Below are 27,498 nucleotides of genomic sequence, written 5' to 3'. Positions count from 1 at the left end.
GAGTGGCTACAGAGAGGATCGCAGTTAGCATCGCAGTTAGCAGCACAGGCTGTGGACTAGACCACCTGGGTTTGAATTCCTACTCTCTTTCATATGAGTCTGAGCCTTGATTTTGTCATTTGGAGAGTGGAGATAATAATGATGCTGGCTGAAATTAATGCATGTAAAATGCATGGAAACTACTTAGCTCCCCAAGGGAGGACTTTTGTTGTTGTTGACTTCTCATCCATTTGTCTACAGCCATCTGCTTCAAGGATAAGGAGGGAGAGCTCATAGGTAGTACCTCTCATGGGGTCTAACAGGTGCGCAGGTCATATTTGTTGAATTTGAATCCGATGAGAAATATCCACACAGACCACAACCAACACTCTTTCCGTTCCTCCTCCTAAGTTGGTGTGGAAACTGCTTTGCCGCAGACGTGAGATCATCTTTATTTGAGAGAAGAGATTCAGAAACGCATTCTGGCGTGGCAGGCTGTGAATCCCAGTGCTCTGGAGTAAGGTGAAATCCCAAGGGAAGGTCAGACCTTTGAAACGGATCCTGAGGAGAAAGGAAGAACAGTTTGCTGCCTGGTTTCACTTGTGACCAGGCCATTTAAAATAAAAACACTTTAGAATCTGAAAGCCCACAGCATCTGTTTCTAATTGAAAGGTTATTTGCAGACAATATATTTTTCATAGAGTGACATTTGTAAGTGTTCATTAATACATTGAGTCTATTGCAGTGAAATCCATTTTGTAAATGGAAAGAGATAATTATTGTTGAACCTTTTAATCACTTTTAAGCAAAATAATGCACTAGAAAGCATTTAGCTGAGGATGTGCATCTGATTACCTAAGCAAATTATTCAGCTGGGGTGAGATGCAAATCTATATTGTCTCCTTCTGCTCTACTGGAGGGTGGTTCCTCACTTCCTCTCTAGGTTCTGTGACATATTTACTCTCATCTGGTACTTCAGACACCCATGATTCTAATCCTGGCCTTTTCATTTATTCCAGGGCCTTGAGAAATTCACCAGAAGTTTCTGGGCATCAGTCACTCATCTGTAAAACACCTTATGATTTGAAAGGTCTCTTCTAGCTCTGATCCTATATAATGGCAGAATTCTGTGACTTGATGAAAGTGGACAGATTCCTGTAAACAGTTGAGCAATCCAAGAATTCTGGTCTTCTTGAGACCCCGTATCCGAGTTTAAAATACTAGACATTCTGTTTCATTCAGCATCATGCACAGAGCTCCTACTATACACAGAATATATTAGAGCCAATGAGGGGACAGAAGAGTAAGCGACTGCTTAATTTTTCTGTGGTCTAGTTGGAGAAGGAAAGCAAACACTTCTGACATAATGAGAAAGATCAAGCCAGTCTGAAATGCCAGAGTTCAAGCGTTCTCTAATTGTGGAGTCTGGAAGGAAGGAAGAGTCCTACCAGAGAATCTGGAGAATGGGACACAGTCCCAAAGATAATATTTATAATTACATAATGGGACTTGGAGTTGTACTCTATTTGGTGAGCCAAATCTGGACTATTTATCTTCTTTCCATCCTGTTTTTTTTGTTTTGTTTTGTTTTGTTTTGTTTTGGGGATATAGTTGTGTGGGTCTTTCTCCCTCACTCAGTTTATGAGTGCCTTGGACACTTTTCTCCAAACTTTGTGTTTGAAAATTCCCATGACATCTAGGATAGCACTTTGTTTAAGGTAAATATCTTGAATGTCATAACCCCCACCCCACCCCACCCCGATTCTCACTTTTTGCCCCTACCCGGTGTTCATTGGCACCTGAACTGGAGCATGACCAGGAGAGGTGGTCGGGTGAGATGGAGGTAAATGACACAGAGAAGCTTGGCTCTCTGGCAGGTAGCTTTGCTGTTTGCTTCAGAAGATAGCATCTGTGGTTGTGGTCAAGCCCGGGGAAGCAAGGGTGGTTGACACAGCTTTCTCACTGGAGGCAGCTCTTTGGCTTATGTCTGGAGATAGTCTCTGCAATGTTTAAATATGTTTGCAGTTGCCTCTGAGATCTGCGACTGATAGACAGCCTAAAGCTTTCACCTGCGAGGGGCTTCGCAGTCCTGTAGCCGAGCATCGGGCTGGGCAGGCAGGCGAACAGCAGCTTGCCCACCGTGTGTTTCAAGTGTCCCCACAGGTGTGTTCTTGAGAGCAGCAGAATCCGGCTGTGCCATTGCTGCCATCGGCTGGGGTCTTTAAAGGGGTCATGTCGTCCTGCCAGTGCAGCTGTTGGGTCAAACGAAGTTTAGGGATTTTCTCTGGTTTTGATGTCCCTGGGTTTCTCTAATGAGAATATTAAGAGGCTGGTAATTTCATTTCATTAAAATTTGTTCAACTTCTGAGAAATCAACCCTGACTCTAAGAGCTAAAACCGGGCCTAGCATAAATGAGTCTGTGTTGGCACCTGGCTGCTCGGTGTGGTGTCACAATGAAGAACGCTCACCGGTTGCTAACGTCACTGTGGGAGGTGGGGATGGGGGAACCATTGCTGCCTGTCAACCCCAGAGAGCCAGTGGGAGAACTGGGAGTGTCAGGCTGTGGCACGAAGTGGAAGAACATCTCACACCGGCTGACTGCCTCAGGACTCAGCTAAATATGCCGCAGTTTGCTGAATGCCCTCCTAGCTGCTCTTCTCAGTACTGCTGAGCAGGCATCTGTGGGCTCAGCCTGGCATCCAACTCCTTCCTGGCTCTCTGATGGCTTATGTCGAGCCCCATGGGTTTTCTTTTTGGACTTCATACTGTGTCACTGCTCTGGTGCCCTGGAGGATTTGTGCACTCCTGTCATATTTAGCTCGGTTACCTGAGGACACGGAGTGATCATTATTCACCCCACATGGAGTAGAGATACATACACTTTTTAATAGAGTCTTGCTGTATTTTACTTACTTAGTTACTTGCATGCTCTTTTTATAAAGCAGTCCTCCACCCCATAAATTTCCTACTTCTTGTGCACACAAGCAATGATAGAATTCCTAGAGAAAGCCCAGATATATAGGATTTAGATTTACTGATCACATCAATGCCAACATATGCACAGAGTTGTACCTCCTGTGTCTGACTTTGTGGCTATCGCCAAGGACTCTGTAATCCCTCTTTGCTTTCCATGGATATACTAATAGTAGAATGCACCGTTGGATGTTACCCTTTGGTAGAGGTTTGGCTCTGCATCCACATTTTCTTAACTAGTCTTCCTAAAGAGCCGCCTGCTTTTTGTAAGGTTGCCTAGTTGCATTGGTGTGCCAGGGAGGGGCACAGCGACCTCTCTGGGACAGAACGAGTGGACACGTGGAATCCTAGCCCTTGGGAGGGCTGCTGCTGTGCATAGAGCTCTGGGTTAGAGGACCTGGCCTCAGATGCCAGCACCTCTGCTACCTGGCCACATGAAGGTGCCTATGTCAGTCTCCATTCCACCATCTGCCAAGGGAAGACAGTGCCTAAATCACAGAATAAATCTATGTGGGAGAACTGAGTACCTTGCAAAGTCATGTATGGCTGGTTACGGGCCTGTTGCTTTGACCCTCTGTGCTCTAATTCTATGGGGGCGGGGGACTGAGAAACAGGGTGATCTCTTCTTGCTGATTTCTTAGGTAGAAGAAAAAAATGGGCCCTGTTTTCAAGGATGTAGAAGAAATGTAATAGATATAAAAAATAATCTGTCTTTTGTAGTTGATGATTCTCTGGACCTTGGCTGGAATCCCTGTGGTTGGGGGAGGGAGGGCAGTAGGGGGGGGGGGGGGCAGTCAGCTTGGTGTACAGATATCTCTGTCCCCACTTCAGGCATCAAACATGGACTGGCCTTTTATAACAGAAACTTCTTTGAGGGGCTCACTTGCTGTTTGTGTGTGTGTATGTTTGTGCGTCTCTTTATGCTATATCTGCGTAAAATAGACGGCAAAGATTTTGGTTAAACATTCTTTTGCAGTGGGGGAGAATCCTTGTGGATAGCATACCCCTGGGTGAATTTCCAGGAGCCAAAAAGCAAAGTAAACAACATTCCAGGCCAAACCAAAATAACAACAGAAAACATGCAAATATGCTAAAAGCATTGCAACCAATAGGACTCCCTCAGTTGTGAATTACAGGGCCTGGAAGAGCACCTGAGTGTGCTCAGGGGTGATCCTAGCAATTACTCAGCCAGCAGCCAGCAGCCTAACTCAGACAGAGCTGCTCCAGAGGGGCTTGGAGCATATGCACGTCAGGTCTAGCCACTGCTTGTCGCTAGCCCTAGCCATCAGAGTGCTGACCACTAACTGGGTTGGCTGTCTTCAAGTGGTGAAATGTTTTCTTTAAGAGATGTTTTCTTGGGCGCCTGGGTGGCTCAGTCGTTAAGCGTCTGCCTTCGGCTCAGGTCATGATCCCAGGGTCCTGGGATCAAGCCCTGCAGCGGGCTCCCTGCTCAGCGGGAAGCCTGCTTCTCCCTCTCCCACTCCCCCTGCTTGTGTTCCCTCCCTCGCTGTCTCTCTCTCTCTTTCTCTCTGTTGAAAAATAAATAAAATCTTTAAAAAAAAAAAAAAGAAATGTTTTCTTCTTTTTAGTTGGGGAAAATACTTACTGCTGTGTGCATTGCATAATATATAGAATTTTTGAATCACTATGTTACACACTTGAAACTAATGTAACAGTGTATATCAACAACCCTTCAATTTAAAAAAAATACTTTTTGGGGCACCTGGGTGGCTCAGATGGTTGAGCGTCTGCCTTCGGCTCGCCATTGTGATCCCAGGGTCCTGGGATCAAGTCTTGCATCCGGCTCTCTGCTTCTCCCTCTCCCCCTGTTTGTGCGCTCTCTCTCTCTGTTAAATAAATAAAAATAAATAAAATCTAAAAAAAAATACTTTTTGAACAACTGACATAGTCAAACCGTGGGAAGGGTTTTGGTAATACAAAGACAATAAATGTTGATTAACAAGGATACAGTATGTGTGGAATTACCTTAATGTGATGTGGCAAGTGATACGTGGAAGTTAAAAGCCAGAAGTAAAATTTGTTTTGGGAGCCCAGATAGGAGAGATTATTTCAACCTGGGAAGTCCAGGAAAATTTCATCAAAGAAGTATGGTTTGAAAAATAACTAGCTATTGCTTAAATAATATAATTCCTTTTTCCCCTACTAAATAAATATGTATTTCCTACCAAAAACAAAAACTTTCAGAGCTTTAGTGAGCTAATCACTGAAGCCACTGCTATGAACTATACAAATAACCATGTGAATGCTCTGAGATATTTATGTAAATTTAGCCCATTCCAGCACACAGACCCCCATCATCCCTCCACCCATCCAACCCAAAGCCTCTAGTTTCTCTTGTTTCCTGGTGGTTCACAGTCACTGCTGGTATCATGAGGATGAGTTTCAGAACCTCTTTCTGATGCCCCTTCAACACTGTTTGTCTGATCAGACAGAAAGCATCCCACTGGGGAAAACAGCTGTCTGCGGTTTTCATGCATGGCCACCTCATCATGCTGGGTTCAGGACCACATTACTGCTCGTGGACTGGGAGCTTTTCAGCATCTGCCTGTTAGTGGTTAGATCTCGCCTGCACGGTGTCATGTGCATCCAAGAGGGCAAAAGCTGTCCTTTCTCATTTGAAGATTTGTGTATTCTAATCAACAGAAAGTTAATGTCACTGTGCCATTCAGATAATGGGTATGGTGCTAATGCAGGTAATGAGGAGAGTAGCAAAGACGCCTGTCAAGTCATTCACCCCGTGGGCTGCTGTTCGAGTTGGACCTTTGCTGTAATGCCGGATTTCTCAGCCTCGGTACTATGGGCATTTTGGACAAGACACTTGTTTGTCGTGGAAGGCCGCCCTGTGTCCTGTATATGTTTACAGCATCTCCAGCTCCTGCTCACTAAATGCCAGTAGTACCCTCAATTGTGACAACCAAAAATGTCTCCAGACAGTGGAAACTGGGCTGGGCTGGGGAAGGGGTAAGAATTGCTCTCGGTTGAGCAGCACAGGTCTAAAATAAAACACCATGCCTGGTTTTGAACTGTACATAAAAGAAGATGTGAAGAAGGTGGCCATAGGGCTTCCAGTTTTAAATGAGGTCTTTCTGTGGCCTCTGATACAGCCTCACGCAGATGCCCACAGTAACGTCTAGAAAACACTGAAAAAGAGGAACATGGTAAACCCTGGAAAACAGGACTAGAAGTCAGTCTGTTGTCAGAGTCTGTGAGACGTCTCCTTCACCATGGCACATGGAACTGGTCTGAGAGAGGAAATAGTGCATCCTGTCTGCTTTGCCGGCTCAGAAACCCGTGGTCTGTGCCCACCAGGAAAGCAGACTGTCCTCCTCCTCCAGCACATGGTTGTATTTTGTCCCGGTGCAACTACCGCGCTCTTCCTCCATTTGTAAGCACCAACATGGAGCCCCCTATGATAACTAAGTAAGTTGGCAGGAAGTGGGGGGACACAGGGGCTGACTGTCAGTGGTGCCCGTCCGTCCTGCATCCTCCATGAGGTGCTGCTGGAGGTGGAAATGCCCAAAGAAGGGGCCCTGCCAACACTTGGGCAATTGTCACTTCATTGCGTCATGTCAGTTTCTTGATCAGCTGGGCCGGGAAATGGGTGGAAGAAATGCTCCCCTGCCCCGCCTCCAGGAAAGATGAACCATGTCACAGAAGACCTGTCACGACTTTGGAATTGGACTGCGTGCTTGCACCTCATTTTGTCACCACGTGTATTGCCTGCGAATGAGATTTGGCTGTTGCTGAAGACGTCAGAGAACATGGTGAAAGGCAACAAACATTTTATCTTTTTCAACTGAAGAATAATTTGGAGAAAAACTACAATCATTTGAAATCCTCCTTCATTATTAATTTCATAGATACTTTTTGGTTCTGGGTGTTTTGTTTGTAAAAAAGATGCATTTTAGATGCTCTAAAAATTTTTTAGTGATTTTCTTCATAATTAGAAGTAGTGATTAGAGTATCTTTTATTTTTTATTTTTTTTAAAAAGATTTTATCTGACAGAGAGAGAGCACAAGTAGGGAGAGCGGGAGGCAGAGGGAGAAGCAGGCTCTCCCCACTGAGCAGGGAGCCTGACATGGGACTTGATCCCAGGACTCTGAGATCATGACCTGAGCCGAAGGCAGACGCTTAACCATCTGAGCTACCCAGGCGCCCTAGAGTATCTTTTATATTACGTGACATTTTTCCTTTAAATGGTTGTGTACATTTTATATTCTTTGCTTTTCTCCATATAGGCTTTAATCAGAATGGATTCATTGTGTACCATAATTTACTGTTATAGGGCATCATGAATATGAATTATTTCCATCACTGAAATATAATGCCCAGTGTAATATACAAAAGAAAGCTAAGAGCAATAAGCTCTTTGATAAATATCAAGTTGTTGACAGTTGCTAAGTCTGAATGCATTTTTCTTCAGCTAGGGATTTATGTTGAGAAAGAAGTAATATGTAGCCACTGAAAACAAATTCCATAGAAAGTAAAGGGCTAATGGGCACATCATCCCATCTCAAAGGAAGAGCAGATCTAGAAGATGATTTATTATAAGAAACAGGAGAAATATTTAAAAATTTTTTACTCTTCTCAGTCTAATATAAAGAAGATGTGGCATAAAAGAAATAGGAGTGCCAAGACATAAATAGAGGATAAGAAGGGAAGGGAAGGGTGCTAGGGGAAATAAGAAAGAGTTATTGAGGGAAAATGAGGACACAGTCACATAATTCAAATCCACTTTGGAGATTAGAATTGGGACTTTAGAATGATGACTCATGTGGAAGGCAGTCTTGAGATGTTCTTCTTCCACACTAGAAAAAACAGAGATGGTATGATGAAAGAAAATAATAAATGTGAAGAATAACCGTAGAATTGTTGAAGTTCCTGAAAATGAAACCAGAACAATGAGAGCAGAAGCAACTGAAAACAATAAAATACAAAAGAAAACTTCTCTGGACTTAAAGGATTAACCATATTACAGATAAAATACCAGAAAGGGAGCCGTATGGAGGCATATTCTGTCATAATTTTAAAATCACTGAACAAAGGAGGAAACTATACAGAGATGCAAGCAAGAAAACAGGGTTGCTGGTAAGGAGTAAAAAGATGTCAGACATCTGCTTGGTCACCCTCCATACTAGACACAGTGAAACACAGTCTACTGGGTATGAAGAACAAAAGATGGTCATTCCAGAATCTTATATCCAGTGGAGTTGTTTTACTTTCTAAAGTCAAAAAAGAACTGCTCTCTAAAAATGCTTTGTGGGGAGTGGCTGCTGTGGTCAAGCCCTCTCCTCAGAGAGTCGTCTCCACCTGAAAGGACCCGTGGAGTAGGTGGGCACCTGAGGCGGGTGCCTTGCCATCGCCAGCTAACCTGATTGGACTAGGAGTGCAAATCTCTGGGAAGTAACCTGTGACTTCAGATTTGGCAAATAGAGATGAGCTGGGCCAACGAGATCCTTCCTCAAGGATTTTGTTAGAGCGAACTGTTGTGGTTGGCATTGAAGACTGGAGCTCGAAAGTCATGGAGATGAGGGTATCGTTAGCACCACGGCAGGTACTGTGATATGCAAGCTAACCTCCCAAGAGAGGCAGAAACTGTGAGGAGGCAGAGAAGCAGATTGGGGCGGGGGGCGGTAGAGAAGGAAGTGAGGAGGATCAGTGAGAAGCAGAGAAGCCGTGGAAGGAGCCAGAGTAACAGTCTCAGTTCCTTTCTTGTTCCCACCAAGCTTTTTTCACCCTCTGAATTTTGTCCCATTTCCTTCCAGTAAATCCTCTTGGACAGAAAAGTTCTTAATACAAGGACATTTTTAGATAATCAAAGACTTACAAAGTATAACACTTGGCAATGTTTCATTGAAAAAGTTGTTTGAAGTAGAATAAAAATTATAAATCTAATGAGGAAGTATGAAAAGATTGGATTGCTCTGTGGGACTCTCATCAGGCTTAAGGCTCAATTTATCACTAAAATCTTGAGGAGACTCTTCACCTAGTGAACTACCCTCTTACTTCAGCCACGCTCATGACACAGAAGATGGTGGAGGGTTTGCTGTTGCTTTTCACAATGACATCTAGACAAAACTTAGAAGGAAGGAATGTTGTTTGGGATCATTATTCCTAATTTAGGCAGTAGTCCTGTAATCTGACCTAAAGGGTGTTCTGAAATAGCCTCTCTCCCAGGTAGCACTTATCATCAGAATTATTATTGCATCCAGATACAGCTACAATGAGACAGCAAACATGCAAACAGATCGACGGTGTTGCCTAGGAAAAAAACTGGGCGGAAACATACCAAAATATTGACATGACTTTCTTTGATGGTAGGACAATAGGTAATTTATTTATATGTTTTCTCTCTCTCTCTTTCCCTCCCCCATCACACATGTGCACACATGCATCCATATGCATACACATGTATGTACATAGCATGTGTGTGTGTGTTTGCTTCAATGAGTGTTGATTTTTAAATGAAAAGATAAACTTTGTATTAAAAAAATTAGACACAACACTGAGAGACATTTCCAAATAAAACCATAGTAATGATCCACTAAGAACCTGCCTTGCTGGGGCGCCTGGGTGGCTCAGTCGTTAGGTGTCTGCCTTTGGCTCAGGTCATGGTCCCAGGGGCCTGGGATCGAGCCCTGGCATTGGGCTCCGTGCTCAGCGGGAGGCCTGCTTCTCCCTCCCCCACTTCCCCTGCTTGTGCTCACTCTCTCGCTGTCTCTCACTCTGTCAAATAAATATATAAAATCTTAAAAAAAAAAAAAAAAAGAACCTACTGTGCCTTGGGTACCGTACTCAGGCTCTTTACTTTGTCTCTCCAAATTTCTTTGTGAATCCAATAGAGAGTGTGGGTTATTGCCATTTTCTAAATAAGGAAACTCAAGCTCTTTGAGGTTAAAGACTTGACAGGGTCTCTTAGGCAGTAAGTGGCACATCTGGGGTTTTGAATCCGGGTCTGTTGCACCCCCAAGAGCCCTCTCTCTACCCTGTTCATTGCCTCTTTTGAATAAGCCAGGGATTGAGATGAGACCTGGCAAGCTTTTGTCACAGCACTGGAATTAATCACAATGAAGAAGAGTAGACATTGGGGAGAATTCAGGAATTCCCTTTATGTATTTGAAGAAAGGTTATTTAGAGAAACCACCAGTTTTATGATATGAAACAAATCTTCCCCTCTGCTCCCTTTTATGCTTCAGTTTCTTTGTGAAACTAGAGACTTTGGATGCCCAGTCCTGGCATCTTGTCACTCTTACGTTCTTGGACTCATCTAAGCAAGCAAGCTAACAGGAATTGCCCTTCTTTGTTGTTGTTGTTTTTGCTTTTGCTTTAGCAGGGATTTGATTTGGGAATGAAAAATGAATGAGCCAAGTTGTAAAGCATGGTAAAGCCTAATTCGAGAGCATTGTGGTTAAAGTCCCGGAAAGCAGTCATAATTATGCAACATGTAATATGGATTGAACAGTGATTTGGAAACATGGGATTACTTCTTCATCTGAGTTGTACATTTTCATGGAAAACACTGATTTTTTTCATTCCCACCTGAAATCATAACACATGTTCCAGTACTTTCCTTAATGACACAACTTACATATTCACATACTAATTGTGAGTCAGTCAGTTGGCCTCGACCACAAGTGAATATCTTAAGTTCTTCCTGTTTTGTACTTGAACACATGATGTTGCACCTGTTTGTTAGTGATGCATAGGAGCCAGAAGATTGCTCCTCTCTGTAAAAAACTGGCCAAGTTATTTCACCCCTTGGACCTCAGTTTTCTTGATAAAATGAGTTGAATTATTGCCCATTCCAACACTTAAAGCTCTAGTCTACAAACTCTTTTCCTGACTTTCGAAGAACTCTTGACTCCTCTCGACTGACAGAAACACACAGACAAGATGACAAGAGACAACCTTTATTGAGTACTTACTATGTTTCAGGCACTTACTAAGTGTTTTGTAAATAGTATTTCAGTTAAACCTTTTGAAGTTGGGATGTACTATGATTACTCCATCTAAAGTTAGAAATCTCAGAGAGTTTAAGTAACTGCCCAAGGTTGAACAGCCAAATATACGCTCAGGCAGTTCAACTCTGGACCCGAGGTCTTGGCCACTGTGACAATATTGAGGCCACGTGGGGGGAGCAAAAGGGCCCCTGGATAGCAGTGCATGCATGGCTAGGGGTGAAGAGCTGCAGGAGTCGGTCTGTGCTCTGAAGATGGTTTAGGGTGATCCCCTAAAATTGGTATTTGTGCAACATCAGTGAAGGCACCTTCTGGAAACGTATGTACAAAGGTTGACTCTCCTAGAAAAGAATATCTACTGCCACAGGGAACTTTGGAGAGCTGAGGTGGAATGGTCTGCATCCTGATCTGAATGACTCAGCCTGAGTGGACTAGAGTTCCAGGCCAGCCATGTGACTCTCATGGTCAATGTCTTCTGGGCTGGCCGGGGAGTCCCTCGGGGTTTATTCCAGTGGTTACCCATTGAGTCCTAGTGTCTAGATGGGATAGCTTGACCAGTTGGGGGATTCATCTCTCTCCTCCCCTGCTTTCTCTTTCTCCTCTCCCTTGATATCCTCTTGTTTTGGGAGGCTTTTGGAGGCTGTTTTCTCTGCCCCTAGCTCTGCTCTTTTTGGGTGGCAAAGGAGGGTGAAATTCAAACTGTTTCAAGATTGGTATGAGAGGAAGTGGTCACTTTTGACAGAAATGAAATCTTTGCATCCTTATAGACCTTGGTTATTCTGCCCACCCATCTTCCAGCCTTTCCCCACCTCCATGTAGAGAATAAACAGGCAGGGGTTGGAGGTTGGCCTCTCTATAACTTGCCTGGACTTCTTGTTCTTCGCTAAACTGTTACCCCTGGATTACAGAGTCATGGTTATCCCACAGGTTTTATTATATTTGAAAAACACCTCTTGATTCCTCTCCAATCCAGCAGATGCATTAGTTTCTTTCCCTGTTTTTGCTGTGTCAGTGTTAAGGGTAGGAAATTAATAAAATTCTGAAGCTGTTTTTGCTGCTTCAGTGTTTTTGCTTAAAGGAATCAATGTTATCCTAAATCATATTAAATATACATATTGTTTGTGTGTGTATTTTTTTAAGATTATATTTCTTTATTTGGCAGAGAGAGACATAGCAAGAGAGGGAACACAAGCAGGGGGAGTGGGAGAGGGAGAAGCAGGCTTCCCGCTGAGCAGGGAGCCCGCTGCAGGGCTCGATCCCAGGACCCTGGGATCATGACCTGAGCCGAAGGCAGATGCTTAATGACTGAGCCACCCAGACGTCCCATCATTTGGTGGTTTTGTTCTATGTTTGCAAATTGCTTAGGGGCTGCTCTCGGAGCTGGTGCCAACAGAGGTGGGTTCGTATGTCACTGTTGATTGCAGGGAAGCATCATGGCGTAAATTACATTACATCACCGTAATGACCAGAGTTAAACAAAGGTTTTAATTTTCTTATCCCAAAGCCTCTGGGACCTGCTGAGAAAGGGCAGACATGTTTAGTGAGTCCATTATCAGGAAATGACAGAGTAGCCTTTTTTTAAAAAGCAGGTGTGTTTTGAAGGAAAAGAAATTCATCGAGTGTAATAAATGTAGGCTAACTAGGAGGACGGGGGGGAGCTGATGGGAAGGGTTAACTGTGTAAGTGGGATGGCTCTGCATGTTTACCTGAAGAACTGAAGGAGTTGTTCAGATAATCTCTCTTGACACTTCTAACCTCAGATTTTATGAATTACTACCCTCTGTACTTTTTCCTTTCTTTTAGTTCATTGTTAGGCTCTCGTCATTTCTTCATCGGACCCTTCCAATAGCTTTCTTGCTGTGTTCTGTACAATTGCCTGTGTTCTTTTGCTCTTTTAGTCCATTCTTTCACTGCCTTATTACCTTCTCAGAGCACGGATCAGAGTCTCCTCATCTCCTGAGAAACTTTGAAAGCTCCTCTCTGCCCACAGGGCGAGGGTCCAAGACATTTCTAATTGGAAGCCTTCATATTGGACCCCACCCAGCTCACCTTCCCAACTTTAGTTTTCTTCCCAGCCTTATTCTTCTGCTCTTGTATTCTCCACCTTCTACTTATCCTAGGCAGCTGAACCAGTCATTAGTCCCAGAATGCACTGTTGATGTTTCTTCCCTTTTGGGGAAGTAGATGCACTGTGGGCCATCGGTTAGGTCCAAGATATGTCTATTCCATGGCCTTGGCCTTTAAGCACCAGACCCCGATAAAAGGACAGAGAAGGAAATGTATGCCCTGTCCATCCCCTCTGTTCTCCTACCACTGGACCTGGGGTGGGATCTTTTCAAGCTCTAGGCCTCTCCACTGGGATGAATATAGCTGGCAGTGCATACAGTCCTAGTGAATTTGACTGTGTGACTTCCTGTTGGGTGATCTTGTCAGATATCTTTACTTAGGGAGGGTCAGAAGGGTCTGATAAGGTTCCAGGATGTTTTTCAAAGCATACTATGCCCGTTATTCATAATCCAGCTTTTACCTGGGTTCAGTTCTCTTATAGGTGTGTACCTGGTTCATCCAAAACATTTGTTAACTACAACTCATGATCTTCCCCCAAGAACTGAGCTCTTCAGGAGTTGTTATGTCAGCAGATGGTGCCATCACCTCTCCTGCTACATGTACCAGACCACATGTGTCATCTCTGATACCTCTTTTGTACCTCCCCTGCACCCCCGTATCAATCCAATACCATGTCTTTTGATTCTACATACCTTTTGCTCCCAAATGTGCTCACTGTCTCTAAATCTTCATTGCTATGCTCATCTCTTATCTAGACAACTGAAATAAGTTTCCCATCTAGTCAATACCCATTCATTCTCCCACCCTACCCCCAATCCATTCTCCATATTGTATCAAGAATGAATTTTTTGAAACACAGTTCTGGTCATGGCACCTTTTGCTTAAAATACTCCAGTGCCTTCCACTGCTTTGAGAATGAAGACAAAATTCTTGACCTGACCTGTGAGACTCCCTTGGGTCTGGCTTCTTCTCTTTCTTACCTCTCCAGCCTCATCCAGGATTGTGTGTCCCTCACTCTGCGCCCTTCAGCCTCATGAGTTCTCTTTCATTCCTTGCAGGTGCATTTTCCCTTCCTGCCACAGGGCATTTGCATAAACTATTCCATCAGCTTAGAATACTATCCCTCTCTCACTTGCTTAATAAAGTTTCCTTTTAGAACTCAAAGAGCCTCTTCTGATCTCTCAGTCAGATCCTCCTATTATTTCTATCTAAACGGTTTGTTCTACCTCTTTGGGGTCTCATTACAGTTTGTTTGTTTTTTTGTTTGTGAAATGATTTGGTTGTTTTTTTCCCTGTTGGGTCTTAAGCTCCATTAAGGTAGGAATCCTGTCTGGGTTTGCTCATTATTATACCACCAACACTTAGCTCAGTAGCCGGCACTACCATACACTTAGTGCGTGCTCTTTTCTCACTGAAGCTCCTCTTCTTTTCCTCCTCTTGCTTAAGGTTCAGTCTAGATGCCTCCCCTTGGATTACAGTGTGCTGGTCCTCAGCAGCCTGGATTACTCAGTAATTCAACTGATCAGTTCAGCTAACAGTCTCTCCATGGCTGCTGTGCTGGGCACAGGCTACGCTGTGGGGATTGAACTAGGGAAAGGACATGGCCCCTGACACAGAATGGCTCGCAGCTTACAGAATGTGTATGGTTGGGGGCTGTACGAGGGCTGTGAATACAGTGAGAGGAAAATACAGAAGAGAAAACATCAGCTCGCCCTGGGGAAGCCAGGGAACATTTCAGAGAATGTGACACGGGGCTGCACTTGAGGATTTGTGTGTGCTTTTGACATGGCCGGCATGGCGGATCGGGCAAGAGGGCATCTTTGGAGAGGAGACGGCCAGAGCAGAGGTGCAGAGTGGGAAGATGGGTGTGGGTTTAGAAAGAGTGAGGTCCAGTGTGGCTGGGGCAGAGGCATCAGGCCCATGCAGGGGACCATGGTGAGAGGAGAGCCTTGAGGGACAGACAGGCCAGGGCACTGGGACTTAATCCTGCTCGTGCAACTAGGAGCCTCTGCATGGCTTTAAACACAAGATTAACAGGATCAGATTCACGTTTTTAAATTGATAACTCATCGTCAGCATGGGGAGCACGTGGCAGCTGGTGGGGGCAGGCGTGGAGGTACAGAGATAGACAAGGAGTTGTTGGAAGGATCTGAGCAGTGAACGAGCAGGGCTTGAACCTTCACTGTGAGAGTGGGAGTGGGCAGGATCGAATGATTTGAGAGACATCATGAAAGAGGAAGAGACAAGACTTGATGATGAATATTGATGGTAAGAGGGAGGGGAGACTGGAGACAGGGTGGCTCAGGGTTTTTCGTTGGAGTGAAGTGGCAGATAATGACACCTTGAATGGAGGCAGTCCCCAAGGCTCCTTGGGATTCAGATGGTCCCAGGTGGCTCCAGTGCCACTAGATGGCAGGGCAGGTTGGAATGTAATGTAGAGAGGTAAATTTAATAGATTATAAGAAGAAAAAAACTTTTTGATTCATAATTTGAGTAGAACCTGAGCAGAAATTTGCATTTGTTCTCTGTGAAAAAGGCAATTGCTGGACTTGTTGATCGTATTAGCAGAAAATTGCATTGTGGTCCCATTAAGAAAATATATTCCTGGCCCCTTCGTGGTACTCGGCTTGTTGTGATGAGGGCACATTGGTTTTATCTGTTCAGTAAGTTGGGTCTCGAAGGACCTCTCTTTGGCAGTACTCCAGTAATCTAGTTACTCTTTCTGTTCTCTAAACTTACTGGACAGCCGTTGTGCACATGACATTGAGTTGGGCACTGTAAAGAATACGATTGAGCGAGTCATGAAAATCTCCCGTCTTCTAAAGCCTCTGGTAATTTGGCTCCCACTTCCCCCCAAACAGCTTTAATTTGTAAATTTGGCCAAGTCCTCCAGTAAGTGCAGAACCCCACTCAAGGGCCATTTCCTTCCACCTGTACCGAACCTGGGCTATTTGAACAGGAGTGTCATACCACACAGGTGGTAGTTCCCAAATTGGCTTGGAAGTGCCAGTGGCTTTAAAAAGTCAAACTATGAAATTATTCTTATTTTATGGGGTAGGCATGAACATCTGTGTGACAAGAGAATGTTTACACGAAGCAGAGTCCAGAAGGTTCTTGGGAAAGACTCTGATGGGACAGCTGCGTATGGACTCTCCTTTCGTACCTCCTATACTCACTGTCCCCAGAAGCAATGGCCCCTCCTTGGGAGCCCCCACTGTCTATTGAATATTCCACTCTGCCCTCGGTGCTCACTTGTGGGTACCAAGGCAAAGGAAACCCGGGGAAAGCTTCCATAAACACCCAGGAAAGGGGTGTGACCCCATTACCAAGGCCAAGCAGGTGGCTGTGAGCTCAGGCCTGGTAGTAGTGTGTGTGATGGTGGGCGCTGTGGCAGACAGGAGGGGCTCATTGATAGGAATTCAGGTTAACAGAGACAGTAGCTGCTTTGAAAGGCTGTATCCACTGAGTCTACAAGGCCTGGAAAATTGTAAATCTTTAATAATTATTTGTAAGCTGAATGAGTGAATGAATGAAGAACACATGGATGAATCAGGGTCCAAGTGAAGGACCTTGAGTAGGAACCATGGCACTTGGTGGGGCTAGTGGGGCAGGTGGGTACAGAAGGTTGGAGACGGGGCCCAGCTGCAGTTTGATGCTCATGCTGTACGCAGGGCTCCTGTTCTCCTTGGTGCACTGGCGATCAGGCAACGGGATGTTGTAGACCGAACACATGTACACATGTAGACCGCACACATGTAATGGGAAGGTACTCTGTGCCTGACCTCCAGATTTAGTGCCCGGGCACTGCTGTCCCGACGGTAGGTGGCAGTGCCATGAGGTGGTCCCTGGAGCCCAGCTCCTGAGTTTCACTCTTGGCTGTGCCACTTAGTAGCTCAGTTAGGCAAGTCTAATCTCTCTGGGCCTCAGTTTGCTCATCTGTAAAACAGGGATCATAATAGGACGTGTCTCAGAATGTTACTCTGAGGATCCTATGGCATCATACATTTAAAGTACTGAGTTAGGTATCATTGTTGTTGTTATGTTACTGTTGGAAGGGGAGTAAAGGAGGAGGGGTCAGACATTATCTTTATTTTCAATGTAGGCTCCGGTCCTTAGAATGAAGCTTTGGCATTAAGCCGTTGACAGGGAGTACGTTTTGTCAATGACAGGCGAAGCGTTGGCTGGCTGAGTGTGGGCTTGGCTCGGGGTTCAGGTTCAAGTCCCTGGTTGTCTGGGGAGTCCAGGGTATGTGGGCAGGGCTCCCTGACTGATGAAATTGTACAGAGAAGAGTGTGAGGAGGGGTGGGAATCCATAGTGCCAGCCAGCTCCCCAAGGCCATATAACGGATGACATCCATTCCCTTGAAGGGTCTGGTGGTCTGGGACCTGAGTTTTAGGTTCATCGCTAACTTGGAGGAGTTGTAGGGAAGGTGGGCCTCATTTCCCCACTCTTTAAAGTGAGCAGAATCATACATACCTTGTTTAGTCGATGGTGTTATTACAGGATAAAAACGTCGGAGGAAATAGTTTGGAAAGATTAAGATACCTGTAATGGCAATAAATGACTATTGTTAACTTGGATCCCACTGCTCACTTGCATTCTGCCTTTACAAATAACCTTGTGAATCATCATCTTTCCTGAGGCACATGTACCAAAGGCTCATCAGGACCAGCGATGAGGAAATTTACTGGATGGTAAATTTTCCTCTGCTTCATAATCCCACCCATCCCCCATCCCCCACCCCCCACCCTTGCAGGCACATGCTGATTGCCAGCCACAGGCCTTCATGCTGGTTCCTGAAGTGTTGATTCTTTCTTCCTCGTGTCATCTCTGTGTGGCTCTCCTTCAAACCTAGCTCTTTGCTTAGTCCAGCCACGCGGGGTTCTGTCTTTTCCGAAATCCACAAATTAGCATTGACTTATTCTTCAACCCAGACTGGTTTGGGTTTCTAACTACCTTGTAGGTGACTTGAGATGAATATGTGTAGAACCAAAAGTCCACGGGAGAAAGATGGGCTGTGTAGTAGAAACCACACTTTGGAGCTTGAGCTTGCAATCTTATCTCTGCCTCTTACAGTCTGTGTGTCCTTGGGTAAGTTATTGAAGTTCTCTGAGCCTCAGTTTTCTCACCTGTGAAATGGTGATAGTAATACCCACGTCAGCATCGTTGTGCAACTTAAATGATAGGAAGCTAAAGGTGCAGTGACGAGCACGTGGCAGGCATTCGGTCAATGTCGTTTCAAGTCGCCTCTCCCCTGCAGAGGAAGACTAGGGGTAGGGGCGAGGCGGGAAAGAGATATTTTTAAACCCAACATTTTAAACCAACATTTCATTCTCATTGGTTTGTCTTATCTTCAGAAATGATTTCTCAAACAGGACTGCGAACTTCCCCAGGCTGAGCCAGAGCTAGCGCTCTGTGGTGGTAAGAGTCCTGACATTAGCCAGAGTTGGGCTTTCAGCGGTAACATCCAGCTCTTCTCAGGAGTCTTGGCTTCCTTGTATGACACAGTGCGTCCTCCAGCCACCAGATCCAAGTGCCTGCGGAGGTTCCTAGCGCTGCCCTGCTGCTACACCCAGCCGAAGGGCGAGCCGTGAAATAAAAGCCAGAACTTTCAGTCCTCCTCGCGTCCTCCTGCCTGAGCAGCTGGAAGGAGAGAACCTATTCTGATGCTTCTGCACCATTTTAGAGGCAGCTCAGCTTTAGCAATTATTCTGAACATTCTAACCCTGCTGGAAGATTGGTAGTTTGCTTTTTGTCCTTTTGTAAATTGTGTTTCTGAGTAATCCCCTAGGAGAGGCAGCGAGGCTGTTGGCTCTTGAGACCAGCTACCAATGACTTTAAGGTGATTAATGCTTTCCCCCTTCATTATTCAAGATAAAACTTTATCATCACAAGGAACTACTTCATCAAAATGCCAGGATCCTCTCGGTTATAAGAAATTTATTGGAATGATTCTTTTTTAATCTCAAGTCATAAAACCATTTTAAACTTTAAATGTCATAGCAACATTAATGAACGATTTATTGAGGGCAAAACAAATTGGTTTATCAGCTCCCAGGCTGCTTCGGTAACCAGGGTTCTCTGGAGAAGGTTTTGCCTTTGTACACAGATGTGTAAGCTTTGCAGAAAGGAGGAGATCCTAAAAGTTTTGTAATGTTGAAGTTTTGGAAAGTGAACCTAAGATTTTTATTCACTCTCAAGGCCGTTTCAAGTTGCCTCTCCCCTGATTTTCTGCAAAGTGACTAACATAGATAGGGAAATGAGCTGTTCTTACTGACAGTCGACTATAATGTGAAGAGTTGAATTTTCTTTTCCTCTGCTTCATAATCCATGACCAGCAGTTAAAGAAAAATAAAAAAGTTTGCAGTCCCATTGTTTCCTCAGCATTATTGATTACCTTGAGAATGGCTTGCTTCCCATTTGTATTCCTGATAGCAGCTCTAACATTTTGTTTCTATGGATAAACAAAGTTGTGAATAATGAGGAAGAGAATTCCTCGGGGCATTGTCATTTTCCATAGAGATTCCTCCAGACCTCTCAAGACTTTCAGAGTGCTCTGGGGGAAAGTTTGCCTGTTTGGCAAATAATCAGTGCCTTGCTTGCTTAAAACGTAAGTAACTTATGCATCAGATTGGTCTCCTTGCCTGATGCCTTTCTTGGCAAACCTCCACCTGTGCCTGGCTGAGAGAGCGGATTATCTGGGAAACAGGCGGTGAGATGAGATCTGAGTACAGGTTCTTGTCCGGGAAGTGCTCTTGGGATGGACACCTGTGGGGGGAGCGAGGGAGGTGGGGTTAAGGAAAGGGAAGGTTGAACAGCTATCCGTTGCAGAGGGGCCTCTCTCAGTAGACCCCACGGGTAGCTGTGGAGCAGCTTGTGCCCCCTTGAGACACGGAGGCCAGACCTTAGTAACCCTCTCCTTAACAAGTTATGGATGTAGCTGCCTCTAGGAAGGGGCTGCCCTAAAGCATCAGCGTCTTGCTAAAGCCATGGCAGACTGTGGAGGGGAGCAGAAGATAGGCTTCCAGAGGCAGCTATGGAAGCTTCTTGCCCCCCCAGTGGCTCCATTGCTGGCCAGAAGGAGAGGACCAAGGTCAGCTTCTTGGCTTACCACAGAAAGGGCCAAGTTCTGTGATGTTGGACCCCACACCGAATTTTCAGAGTGTGGAAACTGCTGCTACTTGTCCTTTTGCTCTAAGCCTGAGTCCTTGCTCTTTCGAGGCGCCCCCAAGAGTTGGGGCTGAGAGAGGCAACTTAGTTTCCCTTTTCTCATGAGCCTTCCAGACAGTGGAGAGGGACATTATTTCTTCCGTTGAGGCCCTTCTGGGATTGTGGAGAGGACAGACACACACCCATGAAAGCAGGAGAGAGAGAGAGGCCTCAGGAACGGGAATAAATGCAGAGTAATGAAGCCCAAACCCATGTGCATTTCGCAGTCAGCTGACTCACAGTCTCCTTCAGGTTTCCCCCATAACCCTTCCAAACACTCACCGAATGTCCCAAAGTACCCTTCCCAGACGCCAGCGTTACACTTCTGGTGTTCAGAACTGGCTGGGTTGTGAGCTTCCCTCATCACTTCTCTGTTGAGCCTGCGTCTCCTCGCCTGCAGACAGGGCTGGACTCAGAGCTGTTCAGTCCACACTTCTGCCTCTCTCTCTGTCTCTCATTTGCCTGGGGCCTTGGCTCCTCCTGGTGCTGGTGCTTATCCACCTCATTACTTTCCAGCTCCCTCCCACTCCTGTTGGGTTGACGTGTTATTAGAAATGGCTCTGAAATCGTTTTCTTCACTGGATAAAATATTCATCACTTAGATCTGTATTTTTATTGAAAATTTCAAGTGGAGCAGGCTCCGTTTATGTTGTCATACATCATAGGCATGCGAAGCTTTGCATGAGTGAGTGGAATCAAGGGTTGACAAGGTTTATGAACACTGTGTGTGGAGAGACAGGGAGGAGGGCAGTGAATGCCCATGATTTTTCTAGCAGGCATTTTCAGAAAGATAAAGCAGCAGCAGCAGTAGTAATAGTAATAGTAATAATAATAATAATAATAATAATAATAATGATAGCAATAAAAAAGATGGGTTAATAATTCTAGGATGAGGGCACCCACTGTTATAATTGTGTAATTAGAGTTTTGTTCACTGCTGTATCATCATTGCCCTCTAGAGTGTCTGTGATAATGCAGGTGTTCAAAAATACTTGTTGAATTAATTACTTAATTATCTCCAGAAAATTTGGTGGCATAGCTTTCTACCCTTTCTACCCTAACTGAACTTTCTACCCTAATTGAACTAGGGGCATAGACTCAGTTTGCTGCTTGGTCCTCCTGGCTTCAGAAAATGAGCTTTGATTTGGTGTTTTGCTTCGAAGACACTGTAACTCTGAGGAAATGAGTTCACCATTCAGTGAAGTATTGGTCAAAGCTCAGTGTAGAGTTTGGCTCCTGAAGGTTGAGATTTGGGTTTGGGGACAAAGGCACCATTCTCTACCCAGAAACCAGGCACCCTGCCCTATGTGTGTGAGTCATGGATGTGTGTGTGTGTGTGTGTGTGTGTGAGTCTGTGAGGGTGTTGCAAGCATGTGTGTGAGGACACAGGCAGGTGTGGTATGTGTGTTGGATGAGAGGCTGGGGAGGAAGGGGGTAGTTTTCAGCTTGAGCCTCTAAAGGTGCTGAGGTCCTTTAAATGGGAAGATGCCATCCCTAAACCATGGTCAGAGAGTGGGTTTTCCTGGGCTGCCTGCTTTAGGGCTGGATTTGTATGGAATCATCTAGTCTTCCTAAAGGTGCCCCATGTGGTCAGTGAAGATATGAGCTTAGAGTGGGTAACTTCTGGAACATGATACCGAGAGAGTTTTCTTCTTATTCTGGGGAGCTGATGAAGACCCAAAGCTGGGACAAAAGCCAATTAACCCTACATTCTAAGTTCAGAGTGTGCTCTCAGAGTTTACTGGAAGTCCTGACTCAGAGAAGTAGCCTTAGAGGCCCCTTCCCACCACGAGCCCGCCAATAGTAAGGGACTGGAAGAGAGAAATGGGCTTAGGGTTTATAAAGAGGTGTCTATAAAGAGAGGCTGTGGTGTCCTCTGTTCCCCATGTCTTGCGGGAAGGAGAAGGAGTGTTTATCCTCTCTGAAACTGAAAGAGGATGACCCCAGGAGAATAACTCAAAAGGTTGGGGGTGCCCCAAACTCTTCCTCCTCAGTTAAACCGGGACTAGCAATTACCTCACCTTTGAAAATCATCAAGCCACCAGGTTTGCAAAATGCCCAAAGCAGCTGTGGTGTGAAGACAGGGTCGGAGAGAGGTGGAGGGTCTGAAAGGGGTGCCATCAAGCGGTCTGCTGCTAGTCATCGGGCAAGGCTAGAGTACATGAGGTTCATGTCTGTTGCATGGGCCCCTTTGAACGTGGCTGGGCTTGAACCATCTTGCTGGAATCTTCTTTTTCCCATCCCCCACCTGCCAAGAAGGCTGCCCACCGGATAAGGAGTCCCCAAAGCAAGAGGATATGGATTGGGCCTCCTCTGGGAGGGACCCGAGAACGGGGCAGTGTGGTGAACTCGAGATGGATATCTCACACCCAGTGCTGGAGGAGGAGGTCCATCCAAGGAACTAATAAACACTTCCCACAAAAGACTGACATTTGGACATATTGCCACAAGGAAGAACTGGGACCACCAGCCAGTTTGAAGAAGCAGGGACAGCCCACAGAAAGAGGACTGCTTTTTAAAAAGCTCTGAGCCCTCACCTGAGACTGCTTTCTGCCTCTTCCTCCCCATCCCCCACCCTGACACCAGAGGTAAAGCACACATAAAGGAAGGAGAGACATTTGTCTACAGACTTGTTGGTCTTTCCAAACTGGTGGAACATACAGTTCCTGCCTATACTGGGGGCAAGGATGGGGGTGGTGTGTAGGAAGGAGAAGAGTTAGAATCTGTGCGTGGGACTGGAGCTTTGGGACAGAGGGCCGGAGAAGTCCTGGAATTGGGCTGAGATCCTGTTAAGGGCATGGCCACCCAAGGTGGGGGAGTCTATGAGAGGTAGAGATGCCATGGACTAGTTGGGCAGTTAGGGAAATGTTGAAAGAGGTCATCATTAAATCACTGTCAGAAGCAGGAATTCTCTGGTTTTGTATTTCAGAGGGGAGTTTGCACAATTTCAAACCAGCCAGTCTTTCACATGCTATCCCTCATAACCATTAGGTAACAGGATTCAGTAGTGATCAAGCATGCAGGTTGAAACCTTTAGGGGCTAACCAACAAACCAACTGAACTAATGGCCCGAGCCTCATATATTGGTTGACAGACACTCGGAGACAGAAATGGTGCCCATCAGGCCCCCTTGGAAGCCAACGGTAGATTCTGTACTGGTGACCTCATTAGTATGCATGCGTGTGGACTCTAAAGGCTAGGCAAGTGTCATTAAACCCTGCAAGGAAAGGTGGGCCAGCTGAGCCTGATTAGTATTGATTGGAATTTCTTGCCACCAATAAATCTGCTTATTAATGTCGATGTTTGGAGTCCCTGTTTTCATAAGAACAGCCAGCCATCTTTATTCTTTTCTCTTTCATCTTTTCTTCCCCTTGATTTTTGTTTTGTTTTGTTTTCTGTGACAGTTTTCATTTGAAGAAGTATTTTGTGAAGAATCAGAACTGTAGTCTGCAGAGGATTTGTTCTACTCTGCTCCCCGGCTGCTCTCACTTCTCCCCAACGCCCTCTTTTTCTCAGCTTGTCTCTACCATGTGAGGTTGAAGCGGGGTTGGGAGGTGGAGGTGGGTTGTGTCACAGTCCCACCAGCCCCCTCCGGTGCTCTTTCATGTTCCCTGACTTTGCAGAAAGTTTCCTCTTAAAATGGTATCTTTCTTCAGGTTTTCTTAAAACAAAGACGCAAAAACTCCAAACCTTCTATAATTTGACTCCACCCTTGCTAAAATGTCAGTTCTGCTGGGGCGAGTGCTATGTTTCTTTTGCTGATCACTAGATGCCCCAGCCATTTGTTAAGTGCATGATTACATCAGAGCAGGCACACCCACGGCTCCCTGCTGCTCCCCAGCTGCTGGGGGCTGCTCTCCCTTCCATCATGCCAGCAGGGCATCACGGTCCTCCACCCACATGTCCTTTCCTTCCACTGATGCGCACATATGTATGTCATCTTGGAGACCCAGAAGCCGTCTGAAGCCTGACACCAGCAGCCCCGCTCTCTTGCCACATTTGATTGATTGTAGTTTGGCGGATGTTGTTGATTAGCTCTTTGAGTTGGAGGCTGGTACTGATAAGACCAAGATTATGGACTTTAACTTCATAGAATTTTGCCCAAAATAACAATTCATTGACCACAGATTTCACCCCTTACCTGACCAGTCACTCACAAATGGGTAAGACTTGTTCTGGGAGAGAAAGTATATCAGATACAGCATAATCCAGTATCACTGGAAAAGCAGCTCAAAGCCAGTGACCTCCTGAAGGACTTAGGCATTTTGTCTTTTTATATGAAGAGGGGTGTAGCATTATGGCTGTAGGGGCGTGGGATCCAAATATGCACGAGGCTTCCTATAGATTGTCCTGGTCATCACCCAAACTCAGTCCTTATCCCTGAGAGGCTAAAGGAGCATGGAGAAGGGCCAGTGGGACAAAAGACTCATGGATGAGAAAGAGACCTCAGGAAGAGAGGCTATGTTGTTGCTGGGACCAACTTCTGAGTATATAGCTTATTTAAGGAATTACATGTATTATGTTTGTAACTGACAGTAAATTGCTAGATAAATATACAGAAAGAAGATCTTTATTATGTCAAGGACTGGTTTGTTACAGTAAATATCCTCACAGATGTCAGTTTCCTCAGATGACAGGTGAATCTCAGACTGGCCAACCTCCTCTCCCCACCTTTCCAACTCCACAAACCCCTGGTTCGGCATTGAAAGTTGTAACCTTCTCAGCCCGAAGATCATAACCCAAGTCACATTTCTGCATGAATGTCTCCTGCCTGGGTAATAGATACCCAGGGCCAGTTATTTGTTGGCTGCTGTTAGGAAAGGAGTGGGCAAAGTTATTGGCCAGGAGTATGTGGGTGGAACAGGTCAGATGACACTGTCTACATGGGCATTTGGACACAGTTTTTAGAGGGCCAGAAGAACAGTCTTCCTACTTGGCCTTCAATGTGTCCTTGACAGATGGGTACACCTTATGTGGACCTGGATCCCTAGGATCTGTTCTTTAGCTTGGGTGGTGATAATGGTTGATTCTACTTTGTATTTGGAGGTAGTACTCTATTGCAGGTTACTTGGTGGCAAAGATTTTTCTTCTAACTCAGATTTGAATTTCTTATAGCACCTAGCATAGGGCCTTCTACTGAAGGGTATCCAGCAAATGGTAGTTGGATAAAAGCCAAGTGAATATAAAGTGTTATTCACAAAGCATAGTGGTCCCTATTACAGAAAGAATCGGGATAGTGGGAACTTTAATTGAAGGTAATGACTCCTACCTGGCTGACCCTGTGTTTCTTTTGTTACTTTCCTTAGAAATAAAGAATGCAGTTGTCCTGAAGTTCAGATGTTTGGCACCTGCCAGGACTTGAGTTTGGGTCTTATGTATCTGTTTTTGTTGGCATGCGAGGTTTGTGGTGTTTAGGGATTCTAGTGGGAGAACTGCTAGGGAGAAGGGACAGGAAAGGAAAAATTAACTTTCCAGTTAGGAAATGGATTTGGTAACTTCTTTCTTGCTGTTTTCCTGGTCAGTTTTGGGGGTTCTTGGTTGAACTTGCAAGTTTTGGAAAAGCGAGGAAAGAAAATACTTCCATTTTCACATGGGTAAACAATCTCTGCCTTTTTCTTCAAACCTCCAAAATAGCTCTGGAGGAAAGAAGCTGTTGACCCACTTAGAATTTTGTCAGTTATTCTTGTGGCCAAGTATCCATAGATGGGGGTCACATGGCTGGTATGTGGTCTGTTGGGGCATCCTTGGGAAAGGTGCCCAGAGGAATTGAAATGGAAGGATTGAGACTTTCTTGGGGTCAGATCTGTTGCAAGAATGAGAAGTATATAAGAAGTCTTGGTCTGGAAGTAGTCAGGAAACTGCATTTCCAAAATTTCTATTTTAAAATGATGTCACGTAGTAGCTCTTGGGATTAGATGATGTCTGACTTGCAGAATATTCTTTAATCAGTTCATTCTTAGTCAGTTGATGGGAATTTGCTGAGCATTTGCTGTGTACTTGGCACTTTAATGGATGTCATAGGGAATAAAGACTTACAAGACTTGCTTTGTACGCCCAAGAGATTTATCTCCTAGTTGAGGATATAGATTAACATACAGAAACAAGTAATGAGTAACACGATGCCATCTATGGTGGGATTCTAAATTATGTGCTCTGGCTCTAGCCCTTTTATCTTGCTTTATTTCTTCACAGAAATTATTACTGAAAGTATATCACCTATTCATTTGTTTACTTGTTTAATTCTCCAGTAGAATGCTCCAGGAGAGCGGAGACCTCGTCTGTTCTGTTTACAACTGTAAATAAATAATCTCTGCTTGGCCTATATTAGATGCTAGGTAAACACCTGTTGAATCACTGGAGTAGATTCTAAGTGCTAGAAGAGAGGTGTGTCAGTAGAGGTTAAGGTGAACCAGGTTTTAGTAATAGATCTGATTTTTAATTCCATTCATTATATATTATTCAGCACAGACTTTAGCTCCCTTTGGATAATCATGCTGATGATTTAAGCAGTGGAGCTAGGATTTGGACCCAGGCCTATCTTTCTACTCTGCAATGCTGCCGTCCACAAAAATGGCCCTGTCTTATCCAAATGGCCAACAGACACATGAAAAAGTGCTCAACATCACTCGGCATCAGGGAAATCCAAATCAAAACCTCAATGAGATACCACCTCACACCAGTCAGAATGGCTAAAATTAACAAGTCAGGAAATGACAGATGTTGGCGAGGATGCGGAGAAAGGGGAACCCTCCTACACTGTTGGTGGGAATGCAAGCTGGTGCGGCCACTCTGGAAAACAGTATGGAGGTTCCTCAGAAAGTTGAAAGTAGAACTACCATACGACTCAGCAATTGCACTACTGGGTATTTAACCCAAAGATACAAATGTAGGGGTCCGAAGGGGTACGTGCACCCTGATGTTTATAGCAGCAGTGCCTACAATAGCCAAACTGTGGAAAGAGCCAAGATGTCCATCGACAGATGAATGGATAAAGAAGATGTGGTACACACACACACACACACAATGGAATATTATGCAGCCATCAAAAGGAATGAAATCTTGCCACTTGCAACGATGTGGATGGAACTGGAGGGTATTATGCTGAGCGAAATAAGTCAATCAGAGAAAGACATGTATCATATGACCTCACTGATATGAGGAATTCTTTTTTTTTATTTATTTTTATTTTTTTTAAAGATTTTATTTATTTGAGAGAGAGAATGAGATAGAGAGAGAGAGAGAGCACGAGAGGGAAGAGGGTCAGAGGGAGAAGCAGACTCCCTGCTGA

At 44.9% G+C, this 27,498-nt stretch overlaps 1 protein-coding gene and 1 long non-coding RNA gene across 5 annotated transcripts in view; one reads left to right on the top strand and one right to left on the bottom strand.

Annotated features, from left to right (window-relative positions):
- Positions 1-27,498, top strand: part of HHAT (hedgehog acyltransferase) — a 330,834-nt gene that overhangs the window by 201,712 nt on the left and 101,624 nt on the right. The window lies entirely within an intron of this gene.
- LOC112828663 (uncharacterized) lies at positions 415-2,412 on the bottom strand. Its single transcript, XR_003209563.2, has 2 exons — positions 1,779-2,412; positions 415-540 (listed from the first exon to the last, which is right to left on the bottom strand). It is a non-coding gene; the product is annotated as an uncharacterized lncRNA (long non-coding RNA).

This window comes from Callorhinus ursinus, unplaced genomic scaffold, assembly GCF_003265705.2.
Source record: "Callorhinus ursinus isolate GAN/ISIS: 27379988/994484 unplaced genomic scaffold, GSC_fseal_2.0 scaffold13, whole genome shotgun sequence".
Taxonomy (NCBI): Eukaryota; Metazoa; Chordata; class Mammalia; order Carnivora; family Otariidae; genus Callorhinus; species Callorhinus ursinus.
The sequence above is the reverse complement of the archived record's forward strand: the minus strand, read 5'-3'. Positions and strand labels throughout refer to the sequence as shown.